Consider the following 18,411-nt stretch of genomic DNA (forward strand, 5'->3'; position numbering starts at 1 on the left):
AGGACATAGATTGTGAAGGCCAAGGCAAAGAAAAGCTACAGGGAGAAATTCAAGCTGGCTGCACACACGTCCCGAGCCTTACCTAACTTTTCAGTCTACAGGAGGCTCTGAAGGGCAGAAACAGCCTCCCAGCCAAGTCCCCAGCGCAGACTGGACTGGCTTTTAGCCCCTGTTCACCATCAAAAGACTGCTCTTATGATAAATATGTATGCGGTTCATTAAATAATAGCCTTTACAAATATTACTAGAAATGTGCCACAGAAAACCACAGGCTTCATGGCTGATTCTTTAACAAACACGCAAGCTGCTCAAAGGCAACGTGAGAAAAGGAAAGAGGGTCACAGGCACGGGAGGCTGTTCTCTGCACAACTATCCCAGAGATTCTAAGGGGTCATGCTCAAATACCAATGCTGAAAACCAACCTTTGGGGATTGTTCTCTTGTATTTTCCTCCTTCTCTTCCCCTAAGTGACCAAAGACCGGTAACAATGTTTCCTAAGACTACAAGGCTCCAAAGTGGATGAGCTTACCTGCAGTCCTATTTCTCAGAGGGCTACTCCTCCAGGACTGACTTGGAAACAGTGTCTGCAAATACAGTGGCCCAGGGACCTGGGAGGGAGCTCAATATCCTCTCTTGACTTTGACCTTTGGTCTTGGCTGGGAGCTCAAGTACACGAGACCCACACAATTTTTTTTTAATTTAGTTATATTGCAATCAGGGGGTTGGGAGGTTTGGGAAGAAAAAGATAAGCAATGAGTACACTGGTCAACTTTAGTCTCCTTGTCAGAAGGAACTAAATACCACTTTAAACAATGCACACATGCTCCAAGATGGAGAGAAAGTTCGGGATGGGAAGGAAAGCGCTAATCTGGCAATAATATCTGGTTCTCCACTGGCTTTACCAAAAATACTCATGGGAGAAAATGTACAGCTTCTTGACAGGGACTTCTCTGAAAGTGAAAGGCTGTCTCCTGCAGCTCCAATCTCATTGTATTCTTTGAACAATGAACTAGGATTGTATAACCGAAGTGCCCAGCACAGTGCCTGATATATGGTACATGCTCAGTAAACGGCAGCAACTATTAGGACTATTAACATGTGCCAACCCTCCCTTTTCACCATCAAATCACCTCTGGACATCTGCAATTACTTAATATGCATGATCTATACCTAGGTATTCTCACCATGTCTAACAGCTCAAATTCCAGTAAACAAATGTTAAGTGCTTTTTCTGTGCCAGGACACTAGGAATAGGAAGCTGAAAAATATATCATTTCTGATTTTAAAGAGCTGACAATTTAATGTAAGAAGCTGATTTTTGAAAGTCAAATGGTTATGCCTCAAGTTATGCCTTGTTGATGTACTTCAAGCTCAACCTAATGCACCTGGTAATATTACACATGGCAGTAAGGTGGCTCCAGATTGCCATCAGAATCTTAGCTATACTCTTGAAGCCAAGCATCTTATTGCAACTCCACCTTTCTCTGCAGAATACAGAGACGTTAGCTGGTAAAAGAAGCACCAGTTTATTGTTTTCATCACTGTTCCAATCATTGGATCAGAAACCCAGTATTTTTCAGGATGTTGAGGATCTTCATGCTTTGGACTGAGCCCATTTTTAGAGACAAATACGAGGTGACTGGAGGAGGGATATGGTATTAAATCAGACAGAAGAACGGCTGGCTGTCCTTTTAAATTCAAAGATGGATTCCAACAGGCAGAAAAGGCAAAACTCCCCAAGTCCTCATGCCTGCCTCACAATGTGGCAGCCACAGGGATCAACTCTGAGGCAGTCCTGGATGGTGGCCAAAACCCACCACCCTCCAAGAGCCACACAGGCAACAGCACAACAGCTGACGCAAAGAAAACACAAACCCCAACCATGCTGAGGCCAAATGCACAGTATAGGCCCTAACAAAATCATGGATGGAAAATCTGACGCATCAAAGGACATCCCCAAACTCCAAAAACAAACATCACCTCAAAGCAAATTAAACTTTGAGTCTCCCATGTCCTCTTCCATAAAACCTTGCTTACGCTCTCTTCTCTTCAATACTTGTGAGCCAATAAAGCAGCTCCTGACTTGTTAAAATGCCTTCCAAGCCCTTTAATAGCCCTACCAAGCTATTCTCTTTGCAGAGAAAGGGAGAGGGGGGCCCACATTTATGACACCCACCCTTCCCTCATTTACAGGGGAGGACACTCAAATCCTGAGAGGAGCGATACCCGGCGGATGGTCACGATGCCTGGAGAGGAAGAAGGCTGTACTCAAATTCAGGTTTGCCTAAGCCAGAGGAGGACTCTTATCCATCCCTGAAATGACTTGGCTTTCCTTCCCTAACCAAGCTGCTTTCATCCTGGACACACTCAGAACACAATTACAAGTCTGTTCATCCTGTGAAAACTTCTCAGACACTCAACCATCAGAAACACCCCCTCCATGCTCTGATTAATAACCACCACCTATGTCACTATAAATGCTACTGTGAGAAACATTAGATATTAACTGAGAATGTTCTGCCCCCCTACTTCCTTCTACCTGGAGACAAGCACAGCGTGTGTCATGCAGTAATAGGGGAATTCCTGGGCTGTGAGGGAGGGAGAAATTATTAATGTATAAAATAGTCAAATACCTTTTGAAATAAAAAGCCTCTAAAAACTCTCCGTCCCTGGAGAGTTCTAGAAGCACCATCAGCAAGCCTCTCTTGTGTGTAAAGCACTGCACCCCTTCCCAGGTCAATCATCCTCCTTGACCCAGAGCCCCATTCCCACAGACACATGCACGGAGGGGAGAAGAAAGATGGGGTCTATCTTTCACAAACCCAATTCACAGCCTGAGTTCACTAAAAGCCAAAGCCTGAATCTGACGGCCTCTTACTCTCATGCCAGGACCCTGGAAGCAGAAAAGTGGCAGAACAGACACACAGAGAGCCAGGGCTGGTGTCCTGATTCTAAATGCGAAGTTATTATAGTTTAACCCCATAAGCCAATTACAAAGCTATGCACATAACAGGGAAAATTACAGGCAAACTTAGTGATTTTTTATTGTTAAGTGGACTCTTCTTTGTAATACATGAATTCCTACCTCTCTTGGAGTTCTGAACAATTTGTTAAATATATATGTAGTTTATCTCCCTCTTTCACTTTCTTCTCCAAGAGGCTGTTGATTTGTTGACATAATTAACTATAAAATAATATTCTACAGAACTAATCAGACTTTCAAAGCAATATCATTATCATTAGCATATTGGCCCAAATCCACAGCTTTTCTCAGAAAGTCACTCAAATAAAAACAACAGAAGAACCCACCAACCTTGATGACTGCTGTCAGATGTCGGTAAATTCAGGAAGGGCTCAGGGCAGTACAGTATTAGGTAGAGCAACAAAATCCAGTCCCTGCACCATCTTGCAAAATTCCTCGCTTGAAGACAGCGCCCAGCCTGAGGCTGGCTGAGGCCTCTGGTCTAGTCTTGTGTTTACCTGTTTATCAAGAATGGCCAGGTGGCTTCAAGGCCCAGGGTGAAAGGCCTAAAGAATGAGTTACTGGAAGATTATTGGACAGCTTGCCCCTCCAGAAACACGCCCTGTTAAAACTGCCAAGAGCTACACCGTAAGCTTAAACACCATCAGTACTGCCTCTGCCCAAAGTAAGGCCCAAGTTCTTTCTTTGGCCCACAAGGCCCTCAAAGCTACGGCTCTGCCTGTGCCTCTCACCTTACTTCCCTGCCTCCTCCTTGGCTGCAACCCCCGAGGCTCCAACTCTACAAAGCTACTAGCAATCCGTCAAATGAAGGTTTGGTGCCTCTGTTCATACTGTTCTCTCCTCCTTGTGATGGAGGAAATAAAAACTTGCAGTTCATAGAAAAAGACATACAATGCATACATGTCAACCTTTAGCCTCACAAATAATGGAGGGAAATGCAAATCAAAAGAATACTGAGATATAATCGTACACCTTAAAAAATGGGCAGAAAATGAAAATGCTGGTACCCATCTTTGGCAAGAGTTTGGGGAAAAAGGCAGTTTCAGACACTTTTAGTGGGAGAATAATTGGTTCAACCTCCTTTCTGTTTTCAAAATCTACCCTTTTACCCAAGAGTTGAACTTCTAAGCATTTAAGATTGGCTCATCTAAAAGATGTATACAAAAATGTCCGTTTCAACTTTCTTTTTTTTAAAGGCAAGGGCACACTCACAAAAACCCTGGAAACAAATTCAATGTTTATTTATAGGGGAATTGCTAAAACTGATACAGAAGCAGCTGTTAAAAACAATGAAAAGCTAAAGAAAATTGCTAATTATATGTTATTAAGTAAAAATGCAAGTTCTTAGACACCATAGTGTGAATGCATTTGTATTAACTCTGTAAAGAGGAAAAGCAACAGTGGTTCTCAAACTGTGATCTCCAGAGGAGCAACAACAGCATCGCCAGGGAACATGTTAGAAATGCAAATTCTCAGGCTCCAGCCCAGATCTACTGATTCAGAAACTCTGGGGAGTGCGGCTCACATCTGCCAGGCTACCCTGACAGATGCTAAAGTTTGAGAACCACTGTATTGTATAAGGACCTAACATACAAAACTTCAGGAAGAATATGCAAAAGCCTGCTTACTGCAGTGACATCTAGGGAAAAGAAATGCGGTGGAAGCTTGAACGGCAATTTTTAACTTCCCCTCTCTGTGCTGTTTGAATTTTCACAATACGCAGCTAGTACTATAATAAGAAGAAAGATCCTCGTACTGAGTTGAATTCTACTTTATATGGCTTCCACCCTCTAGTCCTCATTTTTATCCCACGGGATCAGCCACCTAACCTCCTTTGGGTGAGCTATCCCTTAAAACGTTTTAAGATGACTCTCAGGACCTCCTGAGTTTTCTTTCCTCTTTGCTATATACTTTTAGCTCCTATAACCCCTCCATGCCGTGGCTTTTCCTAAAATAAAGAGGGAGGAAGAAGGGGTACAGGGCACTTGGTACATTTAACAAGAATGATCTTCAGATACCCATGTTCCCACATGATGCTGTGTGGAGATGAGGGAAGCTGGGTAGTAGCCCACCGTGAGCACACAGCAGGTCTTCTCTACCTTCCTGGAGGCCCCCTAGATGCAACACATGTTGGGACAAATCAGTAGCCCATCCAGCCCAATACCCAATCTCAGACACTAACATCAGAACAACTTGTTCAGGAGAAAAGGGAAGGGGACCTGGGGTGTCTTCACAAAGTGCCTTTGAAGGTGGGCTTTGAGGTAGCCCTCCTCAAATACCCTACTCTTCCTTTAATAGGTCCCTAGAAATTAGCGTTATCTATTAATATGTCCTGTCAATATGTACCTTCACATGAATCGCAATGTTTCTCAAACTCATATTTTGTGCCAGCCCTCGTCTTGGATCAACAGATTTTGCGTGAGCATTTACTCTCTTCCAGGACTGGTACTAGTGGCTTAGTAGACAGCTTTGCTGATCCTCCCAACAACTTTGGAGGGTCCACAACCCACAGACGGGGTAACTAAGGGTCTGTGCATTTAGGTCACTTGCCCAATGTCACAGAGTCAGTAAAAACAGAGAGGGTCTTCAACCCCATGCTCTGTCCATTATGTCACATGATGATTTAAAACAGCCGACCCATAGCCACACTCTAATATCAAAGTTGGCCACATAATTCTACAATCCCAGAATTTCGTAAACTACATTGAGTTTGGTGTATATAAATCATGCTTGACTTTATAATTTGCCTTCTCAACTTTCATCTCCCATAGCTGACCAGAAACTGAGTCCTTTCTTAATCTCTTCATCCCATGGCCAGTGTAGCAGAATTCATGATACTCAGCTCTCAGCCTGGTCTGCAACAGATTTCAGTGTAACTCAGCCCAAAATCCAGATTGCCCAAGGGACTGGCAACACATACATTTAGCCTGAATGATTTCTACTTTTTTTTTCCACTCTGCTTAAACCCAGCCCACACACACAGCACTGCATATGTACCTGCTGTATGAACTCTGCTTCATTTTGTCATCCATGTTGTTAAGAACTTTCTAAATAATTTAAGTTGATGAAGGGGTTATAGGACCTCCAGGGTCCTATATAAATCCCTTCCTCACAACCTCAAATAGTCCCTTTTAAAATTTTCTTCAAAAATTCCAGTTGAGGACCTCCACTTCTAGCCAAGATGGAGTAACAGGCACCATATTTACCTTCCCACCTAAAACAACTAAAATAATGAATACAGGAAACTAAGGTTCTCGGGACACTGGACATCAGGCAAAAAACTACAGTAATCTCAAAGAGATGGGGAAAAAATGAGGTATCCTAAAACTGCTCAAGCTTAATGCCTGGGACAGAGGACACAGAAGAGGAAATCCATACCAAGCCCTGCAGTTTCCCGAATTGAGGAGCCAGAGCTAGAGGTCTAAGTAGAACAAGGAGGCTAGAATTCTTGGGGCAAAGTACAAGACAGGAGAGAGATGCACAGGAGGATGTGCTCCTGAAGTATTCAGGAGAGTACCAATCACTGTATGTATGTGAGGAAACTATCTGAGCCAGAAGCACTCAAAAGGATCACAGAGAACAATCAGCGGATTTCACACAGGGCCATGAATAGTGCCTATTCAGACCAGCCAGTGTGGAAAACCTCATAATTAACAGGGCATGGGGCAGAGTACACAGAAGGGTTTTACCTCAGCAGTGAAGAAGAATTAGCCCTACTCAACAAAGCTTAAAGCAAGACTCAAAAGGATAGAACTGTTTCCAAATAACTTACTCATGCCCCAAAACAAAGCTCAAGTGTATTTATAGAAATACAAAAAATATCTAGCACTGAAAAGGGTAAAATACATAATGTCTGATATTCAACCAAAAATTACCAGGCATGCAAAGAAGCAGGAAAATACTACTAAAATGAGAAACATCAATGGACACTGACCTAGAATTGACACATTTGATGGAACCAGTAGACACATATTAAAACAGCTATCATACCTGAATTTCATATGTTCAAAAAGCTAAAGGAAAGAGTGAACTTAAAAGTTCACACATGCAAGATTTCAAAAAAGACTCAAGTTGAAATTCTAGAAATGAAAACTAAAATGTTTGAGATGAAAAGTTAACTATATGAGATTAGATAACACAGAAGATTAGTAACCTTCAAGACACAGTAATAGAAGCTATCTAAAATATAACAAAGAGAAAAAAAGATTTTGAAAAAATAAACAGAGCATCAGTGAGCTGTGGAAAAATATCAAGTGGCCTAATATATGTGAAATGGGAATACCTGAAAGAGAGAACAAAGAAGGGACCAGGAGAAATATATGAGACATAATGGACACAAATTTTCCAAATCTGATGAAAACTATAAACCCATATAATCAAGAATATCAATGAACCCCAAGCACAAGAAATATAAAGAAAACTAAACCAAGAAACATCATAATTAAATTGTTCAAAACCAATGATAAAGAGAAAAACTTAAAAGCAGTCAGGGTGGGGGGTGGCAGATTACGCAAAAAAGAAAAAAAACTCACGAGAATGACAATGGATTTCTTATCAGAAATAATGCAAGCTATGAGACAGTAGAGGAAGATCTTTGAAGGACTAAAAGAAAAAAACTTTATATCTAGAATTCTTTACGCTGTGAAAAAATCTTTCAGAACTAAAGCTGAAATAAAGACTTTATCAGACATACCAAAAATGACATACCAAAATTCACCACCAGCAGTACTGCACCACAAGAAGTGGGGAAAAATAATATCACATGGAAATCTGGATCCATAAAATGCAAGGAAGAGCATAAAGGTAACTATGTGGTACATATAAAGACTTCTAAATATTTTTTGAATGTCTTAAAAAGAGAGTTGCTTAAAACTAAAATAATAACCATGTATTGTGGGGTTTAAAACATATATGGAAGTAAAATATACAACATGAAATAGCAGTAGCACAAAGGCTATGAGACAAGAATTAGAAATACATTGTTATATGGTTTTATATTACATATGAAGTGGTATAATACCACTTGAAAGTTGACTCTGATAAATTAAAGATGTACACTATAAACCTTAAAGCAACCACTAAAATAATATCTGAAAAAAGGATATGCCTAATTAGCCAATAAAGGGGGAAAATGGAATTTTAAAAAATTAATCTAAAAGAAGACAAAAGAGAGAAAAGAGACCAAGAAACAGATGGAACAAATAGAAAAAAAAAGCAAGATGATATGTTTAAAACAAACCATATGAATTGCATTATATATAGTCTAAACACCCTAATTGAAAAGCAGAGATTGTTAGGCCTTGCTTTGTTACCCAGTCTAACTATATGCTGCCTATAAGAAGCCCACTTTAAATATAAGGAGACAAATAGGTTAAAAAGCAGAAGGAAGAAAAGATATACCATAAAAGAGCAATCAAAAGAAAGCTGAAGTTTGCTGTATTAACATAACATTAAGTAGATTTTAAAGCAAAAATATTATCAGGAATAATGATTAAGTAGCTATCAGAGCAAAACATATCATCAGAAATTATGAAATAATAAAGGGGATGATTCACCAAGATGACCTAAAAATCCTAAATATTAATGCACATAATAACAGAGCATCAGAATACATAAAGCAAAATCTGATAGAACTGCAAGGAGAAATGCATATGTCTACAATTATCATGAGAGAATTAAATATGTCACTCAATAATTGGTAGAACAGATAGACAGAAAATCAGCAAGTATATAAAACATTAAGAGTAGTCAATGAAGCTGCCTAATTGACATGTAAAAAGCACTCTACCCAACAAGAGCAGACTACACATTCTTTTCAAGTGTACGCGGAACATTTACCAAGACAGACCACATTCTGAGCCATGAAACAAGTCTCAAAAAGTTAAAAGGATTCAAGTCATACAAAGTACTCTCTGTGACTACAGCGGAATTAAAAGTCAATAATAGTTAGATATGTGGAACATCCTCAAATATTTGGAAACTGAATAACACACTTTTATATAACCATAGGTCAAAAAGACATTAAAAACAACTAGAAAGTATATTCACTGAATGAAAATAAAAACAGCAAAAGTTGTGGGATGCAGTTGAAGCAATACTTAGAAATTTACAGCATCAAATGCCTATCTTAGAAAAGTCTCAAGTAAATGACCTTAATTTCCACCTTAATAAATTAGAAAGAAATGAGTAAGAGGAAGCCAAAGTTAACAGAAGAAAGGAAATCATAAATTTTAGAGCAAAAATCAGTAAGTTAAAAAAGAAAAGGAAAACAATAAAGAAAATAAATGAAACCAAAAGCTGGTTCTTTGAGATGATCAATAATATTAATAAATTTCTGGCCAGAATGATCAAGAAAATAAAGAGAAAAGAGACAACCAGTCTTAGGAATGAGGAGATGAAATTACAACAGATTCTATAAATATTAAAATGATAATAAGGGGACATTATGAGCAACTTAGATAATATGTACAAATTCCTTGAAATACACAAACTATCAAACCTCATTCAAGGAGAAACAGATAATCTGAATAGTCCTATATTATTAAATCAGTTGACTTCTCCTTCTCCCCCATAAAAAATCTCCAAGCCCAATGGCTTCACTGATGAATTCTACTAGATATTTAAGAAAAGAAATAATGGCAATTCTACACAAATTCTTACAGAAAACTGAAAAGAAGGAAATACTTGCCTGTTCATTCTATGAGGCCAGAATTATCTTGATAACAAAACTTAAAATACAAGGAAAGAAACTATATCAATACCCATCATTAACACAGATGCAAATATTCTTAAAATTTTAGCAAATAGAACAGAATCCAACAAAATATAAAAAGGATAATATAGGTCCTGGCCATGTGGGATTCATCTCAGGAATACAAAGTTAATTTAACATTCCCCCCCCAAAAAATGAATGTAATTAATCATATTAAGAGTCTTTGAAAAATGATCTCAATAGTTACAGAAAAAAGCAACTGACAAAATACAATACCCATTCTTCATTTAAAAAAAACAAAGAAAAAACGAAAAAACCGTTTCAGCAAAGATGGAATAGAATGGAACTTCCTAAAACCCTTTCAGCAAAGATGGAATAGAATGGAACTTCCTAAACCTGATAAAGAGCTTCTACAAAAAATATACAACTAACATCATAAATCATAATGCTGAAGATATGAATGCTTTTCCCTAAGCTCAGGAACAAGGCAAGACATTTGCTCTCATCACTTCTACACAACACTGCGTGGAGATTCTAGCCAGTGCACTATAGCAAGAAAAATAAGACATCCTCATTGAAAGGAAGAAGTAAAACTGTCTTTATTCACAGATAACATGATCACGTAAAGAATCTGATGGTACCCACAAAAAAGCTATTAGAACTAATAAGTCAGTTAGCAAGATGGCAGGATACATGATAATATACAAGCAGCAACAAACAACTGAAAGTTGAAATCTAAGAAGACAATACTGTTTACAATAGCGTCAAAAAATGTGAAATACCTACAGATAACCTGACAAAGACCCATCTACTGAAAGCTAAAAGACACTGCTGAGAGAAATTAAGGAAGACCTAAATAAATGAACAGATATACTGTGTCCATGGGTCAGAAAACTCAATATTTAAGAAGTCAATTCTCTCCCCAAACTAATGTATAAATTAAATGAAGTTCCAATTCAAATCTCAACAGGGCTTTATTTTGAATCTGACAAAATGACTGTAAAATGGAAATGTAACAGATGCAGAATAACCAATATAACTTTTAAAAAGAACAAAGTTGAAGGACTTATACTACCTGATTTTAATACTTATTACAAAACTACAGTCATCAAAACTAAGTGGTACTAGCATTAAAACAGACAAAGAAATCAATGGAACAAAATAAAACATCCAAAAATGGGCCCACATATACACATGGTAAATTGATTCTGATCAAAGGTACAAAGACAATTCAATGGAGAAAGGATAGATTTTTTAGCAAATGGTGCTGGAACAACTGATACCATATGAAAAAAATAAACTTTGTCCACATCTGGTCCTACAGGTTAACATGAAATGGATCCTGGATTTAATGTAAAATAAAAAACAATAAAGCTTCTTAAAAGAAAAATGGGAGAAAATATTTGAGATCTCAGGTTAGGCATGATTTCTAAGATACCAAAACCATGGTCCATAAAGGAATAAATTGATAAAATTTACATTATCAAAATTACAAATTGATAAATTAGACTTCAGCAAAATTAAGAACTCTGCTTTTCAAAAGACACTGCTATGAAAATATAAGCCATGAAATGGGATAAAATATTTGCAAATCACAGCTGTGATAAAGAACTTATTAATGAGAATATATATAAAAACCTCTTGGGCTTCCCTGGTGGCGCAGTGGTTGAGAGTCCGCCTGCCGATGCAGTGGACACGGGTTTGTGCCCCAGTCCGGGAAGATCCCACATGCCGCGGAGCAGCTAGGCCCGTGGGCCATGGCCGCTGAGCCTGCGCGTCCGGAGCCTGTGCTCCGCAACGGGCGAGGCCACAACAGTGAAAGGCCCGCATACCGCAAAAAGCAACAACAAAAAAAACCTCTTGAAAGTCAATAAGGAAACAAACAGCCCATTTTTAAAAAGTGGACAAAAGAAATAAACACTTCAGCCAAGAAGATATATGAAATACATACAAGGAAATAAGCAACATGATAAGAAGTTTGAAATTATTAGTCATTAGGGAAGTGCACAATAGAACCCCATGAGAGGATTCCACATTATTAAAATAGCTAAAATTTAAAAGAGTGATCACACCAGTTGAAGCAACTGGAATCACTTTGAAATACGGTTTGGCTGTTTCTTAAGTTAAGTATACACCTACCATGTGAACTAGCTTTTCCACTTTTAAGTATTTAACTAACAGAAATGAAGGCTGTACAAAGACATTTATACAAATACGGATACTGGCTTTATTTGTAGTAGCCAAAAAGCAGCAAATAATCCAAATGTCCATCAATGGGTTAGTGGATAAACTAAATATGGTATAGTTGTACTCAGAAAAAAAAAAAAAACTACGTATGCACACATAACCTGGATAAACTCAAGAGGATTATGCTAAGGAAAAGCCACCGCACACTAAAGATACATATTGTATGACCCCACAGATAAAATCCTAAAAGAGTTTAAATAGTGACAGAAACAACTCACTGGTTCTTGGAGGGATTAGAAAGGGGCATGAGCAATCTTTGGGGGTATTAGAAATGTTCTTTATCTTGATTGTAATGATGGTTTCATGGATAAATACATACGTTGAAACTTCTCAAATTAGACACTTTATATATGTACAGTTTACTGTATGTCACATATACCTCAATAAAGCTGTTGAAAAATATCCTAGTGGGGAATGCCTTTTCTTTCCTGTGGTACCTTGACTGCTACATCCTTTCTTCATCCCCTACATTCAATCAGTAATTAATTCCTAACCATTCTATTCTAATCTCTCTCCTCTAGTCACATAGCTACTACACTAACCCGTCTCTCACCTGCATTATAATAGCCTCTCTCCAATCTTCACCACCCCAATTCATTCTCCACCCTGCAGCCAGAATTAACTTTCTAAAACACAAATCTGACAGTGTCACTTCAATAGTTGCTGCTTGCTCTGGAGATGCATTTCAAACTCCCTTAACCTGATTCACCTGACCTTCCCTGATCTGGGCTTTTCACTCTCCGGAACCTCCTTTCTGGTGATTTCCCCTTACCCTTTCCAGTCCGCCCATACTAATCAACAATGCACCAGACTTGCATAGCTTTGCCCATGCTGTTCCAAGTCAGATAATCCCCTTTCCTCTGTCTTTCTCCAACCCAATCACACCGATGCTTTGCAACTCAACTTGGGTATTATCTCCTCTGAGAAGTTTTCAATAAAAGCCTATATTGGGCCATTTGGACTTCTCTCAACTCCTGAGAATCTTTTTTTTTTTTAATTTTTATTGGAGTATACTTGATTTACAACGTTATGTTAGTTTCAAGTGTACAGCAAAGTGAATCAGTTCTACATATACATCTATCCACTCTTTTTTTAGATTCTTTTCCCATACAGCCCATTAGAGAGGAGAATCTTCTTCTACCTTGCTACAGCACTAAGCTCACTATCATATAATCTCCCTTGCCAGACTAGACAGAAGCAGACTGGATGAAAGCTTGAAAGCAAAGACCAAGTCTTGTTCATCCTTGCTTTCCCAGAGCCTACCACAATGCCAGGCCAAGAACACATTCCCAAATTAGTGAACAAACAAATGAACACAAGAGCTGGTTTGGATGACCGCCTCTTACATCAGCTGGGTTGACTCTAAATTCCACCTTATAAAAATATGCACAGGTAAGAGGTTGAGTAATCTCTGTAGTACATTCTGGTAAAATAATTATTTCAAATACTTTGCGTGGGGGGGGGTCCCACTCCAGCTGTGAGCTTAAGGGCAAGATTCACTACCTCAAACTGTTTTCAGAACCAGCTGGTAATTGACTGTGATTTGAACCAAGTGAAAGGTTAGGGAAAGAGAACCAGATTCCAGGAAAAGACAAGGCCCACAGTAAAAATTAACACAGCCTGGAAGAAGGCTCAGTCTCCTCCCAGTAAACTTCTTAATTTCATCCAGAAAGACACAGATCTCCACCCTCTGGGTTACTCCTTTCTCCCAATACACATGTTTTGACTTCCAAATCCAGCAGGGAGGCTCCCAACCTCCCTCCCCCTCAAAATCAATCTCCAGGCCCTTCTCACCCTCTCTGTTCCCTCAATCATCCTTAATAAGAGTTCTTGGAGCCTCCCACCAGGAGGCCCTCCTCAGCTGGCTCCCTCCAAGAGCCAGGCCAGTGGCCACCAAGTCAAAAGCCAACCACAGGACCTCATTAACAGGAGATTCCCAGAAGACCACGAGGCAGTCAAAAGGCTGGAAGACCCAGCTGGCAACTTAAAAAGTACGATTTCAGGATATGCAGTCGGTGGATCATAGGAAAGAGGGGAAAAGCAAGCAAAACAAAACAAAGCAGAATTCTACCATCTATATACCAGTTACAAACTAAGAGAAGGCTTGCCTTCTTTCTTACTGACTTGTGGTTCAAAAGCATAATCACTCTCTCCCTCCTGATATCCTATTTTAAAAAGTAACCTAATAATGACTGCTCTTCCCTATCTTGGAAATGACTTGACTTTTTAATTTAGAGACGAAATTAGTTAAGACATGAGAAGTGCTTTAGTTTAAAATAGCCAATGGTTAGGGAAATTCACCATTTTGCATCTTGTTCATCTTAAAAAGAAAGGACTTTAATAAAAATAGAAAGACACTCCTAGGCCTTTCCTACCCAGGATAACTGTAGCCAAAGAACATTATACCGTCTAAACTAAATTGCACCTCAAACATTACCATAAGCTGCTGAAAGCTACAAGCAGCACTGGCCTTAAAATGCCTTAGGTAGCCAGACTGGAATTAAAAGGTTCAAAAATGCCGGGGGAAATGTCCTAAAATACGGTGGGAAGGGGGGAGAGAGAAAATTAACATAGTTAACTGGATAGTGATGACAGGGGACCCCGGGTTCCAGACATCTCCTAGGCAGCGTTGGGGATGCAGTAATGGCCCACCCTTCTCTTGAGTGGCCGTACGCCTCACCCAGAAGCGGACACAGTGGACTCAACAAAGTCTCAGGGGCCAACGCACTGCTGGCGTTGGCGTTAAGACTCAGGAGGCCAGACGAGGAAGAGGAGGCAGCGACTGCGGGAAAGGGGAGGGAGGCTTGGGCCCGGGTGCGCTCTCGAGCTGTAGAACGTGCGCGCTGCGAGCCTGCGCTTTTGCTAAAGCCCCTGATACACACGTGGGACTGGGCAGAGGGTCACTTACTTGTCCAATCTGAAATTACATTTTAGCTAGCGCGGCCCTGCCGATACCCGCCCGGAGCCGCACCAAGCCTCGGTTGGGCGGTCCGACCCGCCCTCCGCTCGGCCCCGCCCCCGCCCCCGCCGGCCACGGCCCCTATAAAACTCGCCCCGATTGGCCCTTTGAACGGGACCCGGGATTGGCCCGCTCCTGCGCCCTGCCGTGGCCTCCTGCGGCGGTCGCCTGTCGGTTGGAGTGGACTGCATCCTCTTCCGGTTTCTTCCCGCCTCCCCGAGTTTTTTTTTTTTTTTTTTTGGCGGTACGCGGGCCTCTCACTGTTCTGGCCTCTCCCGTTGCGGAGCACAGGCTCCAGACGCACAGGCTCAGTGGCCATGGCTCACAGGCCTAGCCGCTCCGCGGCATGTGGGATCTTCCCGGACCAGGGCACGAACCCGTATCCCTTGCATCGGCAGGCGGACTCTCAACCACTGCGCCACCAGGGAAGGTCTCCCCCGACTTTTTAAAGGCCTGAAGTGGGTTCTGTCCTCTCAGGCCGAGAGTTTCCTAGTCTGGGGGCTCTTCTCGCAGAACTCACCCACGCAGACTCCCCTCAGCCGCTGTTGGGTACGTGTCAGACGTGTATCCTGTAACTTCGCTTCTCAACCATGCACTGAACACCAAGACTCCTGCAGACAGGTGTTAAAATAAAGAAATTAATAATAATAATATTTATTGAATGCTTACTTTGCGTGAGGTCTTGTTCCCGAGATACTTTACGAAAATGTTCTCAACTAATTTTTTGAACAACCTTCTGAAAAGGTGTCAGTTTGTAAATGTACAAAACAAATGAACCCCAGCCTCTAAGGAAGTTACAGTCTGGTGGGTCCTGGACACACCTATGTCATTTAATCTTCATGATTCTTACCTTTCCAGTTAGGTGGGTACTATTTGTCCATAGTTTACAGATGCAAAGAGTAGGAAACGTTTTTTAGCTTGTTTTGAGACTCACAATAAGTAACAGGAGGGAAGATTCCAACCTGAGCTCAAACATAAGCCATATCTATTAAAAAGGCAGGCTCCCAAGCTGATGGGACTGAGATTTGGAAGATAGTTTAAGAAGTCTAAACTCTTTATTTTCCTAGAAAAGGAGACTGAGGTGCAGTAAAAGGAAGTGATTTTCGAAGGACACACTGGTCATGAGAGGTAAGCCTCGGTAATAACTGATTTCACAGAACTGGAGTATGGGCCATGTGCATGATAGTCACTCTGCTATCCTCATAACAACTCCAAATACATGCTCTCATCTTGGGCTTACAGGCGAGGATAGTAGCTCAGTGGGGCTGAGGCCACGTGATTAGCTGCATCTGCTAGGGGCCCTGGTTTGGGGATGCCGGAGGAAGAAATTTTCCTCTATCCTTCTAGGTTCTTCTGGCTGGTCTAAGAATTAAATTGACATGAACGGGAGAAAATCAGATGAAAGTTTAATAACGTGTACATGGGAGAGACCCAGCAAAACTGAGTAACTCTGTAAAGACATCTTCCACTAAAGACAAAAAAAGGATGTAGGGGGTAATGGTTTATGTCTTCAAAAGGGAGGAAGGCAGTTTACATGAAGATGGAAAAGCAAATGTTTGGGAAACAAATGTTTCCTGGGTGTGCTAAGACAGTGGGACACAGGAATTAAAAAACAAACAAAAAACCTTCCTAGATTACTCTCGGTCTACCATATCTAGTTCATACTATAGTACAATGAGAGCTGTCTTCCTGGAAGAGGTCCTCTGTCTACATTCTTTAGGCAGCTAAGGAGGACATCCGAGTTTCTTCCTGAGTCTTTTTGGGCCTTGATTGTTTTCAGCTGTAAATAATTCACATGCCAAAGAGACATTTTGGGGTGGCAAGTTTTGCTCCCGTACAGGGTCATTTTCTTTCTTCTACACCATGACTGTTCACCTTCATTTCCAACAAATATCCGGAGATCTAACCATGGACTCTTTGGGAATGTAGGAGGTACTAGGATCTGGTTACTTGGCACCTGTGTGAATCATCATGTACAACAGGAATGATAATATTAAGACCTCTTCATCTTACTTTTCCAGAGTATTGTGATGAGTAAATGAGGTAACAAATATGGAAATACTTTGTAAAGTGTTAGATGCTGAATACGTGTAAGACAGCTTCCAGACCCTCCTCATTGTACCTCAGGAATAGAATAAATGAAATATACTGGTTGCCTTAGGAACTATGGCAGGAGGTCTCATCTTGGCTAAACTTGAATTAATATGGATTTGCTTCCTGGTCTTTATAGATATCTCTGTTACTAGGCATTTTGTATTTGATCTGAGGTTTGTTTCTTCTTATCATCATGCTATCATTAGTGGTAGCACAGTGGCTGGAGCACCAGCAGCCATCTTGGACCATGAGAGGATTTCAGGAATGAAAGCTACATACAGCAAATCCCCAGGGTGCAAGGGCTTAAGTTTCTGACACCATGCAGCACCAGACAAACACCCACTGCCCACTTCTACTTGTAAGAAAGAAGCTGCTCTCTTGTGCAAGACACTTTAATTTTGTGTTTTCTGTCCATGGGGCCAAACCTAATCATAACTGATACATATACCTTACCTCACGGAAATCCTACAGCAGCTCTATAAGGTGATAGGTGCAGAAACAGACCCAGAGAGTATAAATGATTTTTTCGGTGTCATCCAGCCAAGTGAGAGAGGCGTAATTTTGTGGCCCATTCTCATTTTCTTTTAAATGGAAAGAAAATGCCTATTGTGAATGAATGAATCTATTTTTTTTCCATTTACTTCCATTCTATTCATTTATTCTAGGAGGTGATAAACTTTTTCTATAAAGGACCAAACAGTAAATATTTTAGACTTTGTGAGTCATACAGTTTCTGTTGCAACTACTCAAGTCTGCCTTTGTAGGGCAAAGCAATCATAGATAAAAGTAAACGAGAGGCTATGACTGTGTTTCGATACAACCTTACAAAAGCATACAATGGCCAGTGTGCCCCAGTGGGCCTTAGCTCGCCAACCTCTGATTTATTAGATTCTGATGTCCCATCACAAAAGTGCATTGGAAATACATTACAGAGGGTAGGGGGATTGTGACTTTGCAGGCACCCTCACACAGTTGACCAATATAAAGTCCAGTGTGTGACGGTGAGGTCCAGTAGAAAGAAAGATCCCTAAACTGATAATCATGAGATCTGAGCACTCAGTTCATATCTGCCCTGAAACAGGATCTATATCCTGAACCAACCCCAGGTGCCTCAGTTCCCTATATGTTAGGAGCAAATAATGCAAATATCATCCCTGTTTTCCATAGTTTCCATGGCTACAGGGAGACTGAGATGACATGATATACAGACCATATTTTGAAAGCTATAAATGTTATTCAACTGTGTGTTCACTGCTTCACCTTAGGCAGGACCATATAGCCTCCTCTGTATCCTTCAGCCCCCTGTCCTTACCTCTATCACGGAACTCCTAGAACGTATCAAATGCCTAGTAGTTATTAGTGAATCCGTTTATCCCCACTCCTTGTCCTTAACTTGATATAAAGGGTTATTGTGTT

At 40.5% G+C, this 18,411-nt stretch overlaps 1 protein-coding gene across 7 annotated transcripts in view; it reads right to left on the reverse strand.

The window, feature by feature from the left end:
• Positions 1-14,927, reverse strand: part of FGGY (FGGY carbohydrate kinase domain containing) — a 432,084-nt gene extending 417,157 nt beyond the window's left edge. For 6 of the 7 annotated variants that reach the window (XM_029226879.1, XM_029226872.1, XM_029226868.1 and 3 more), the window contains exon 1: positions 14,851-14,927. The gene's annotated coding sequence lies outside the window, so the exon portion shown is untranslated. Of the gene's footprint in view, positions 1-529; positions 631-14,850 lie in introns of those variants that run through there. The other variant, XM_029226869.1, reaches the window with a different exon arrangement.
• Between the last annotated feature and the right edge of the window lie 3,484 nt (positions 14,928-18,411).

This window comes from Monodon monoceros, unplaced genomic scaffold, assembly GCF_005190385.1.
Source record: "Monodon monoceros isolate NGI ecotype Baffin Bay Population unplaced genomic scaffold, NGI_Narwhal_1 Super_Scaffold_18, whole genome shotgun sequence".
Taxonomy (NCBI): Eukaryota; Metazoa; Chordata; class Mammalia; order Artiodactyla; family Monodontidae; genus Monodon; species Monodon monoceros.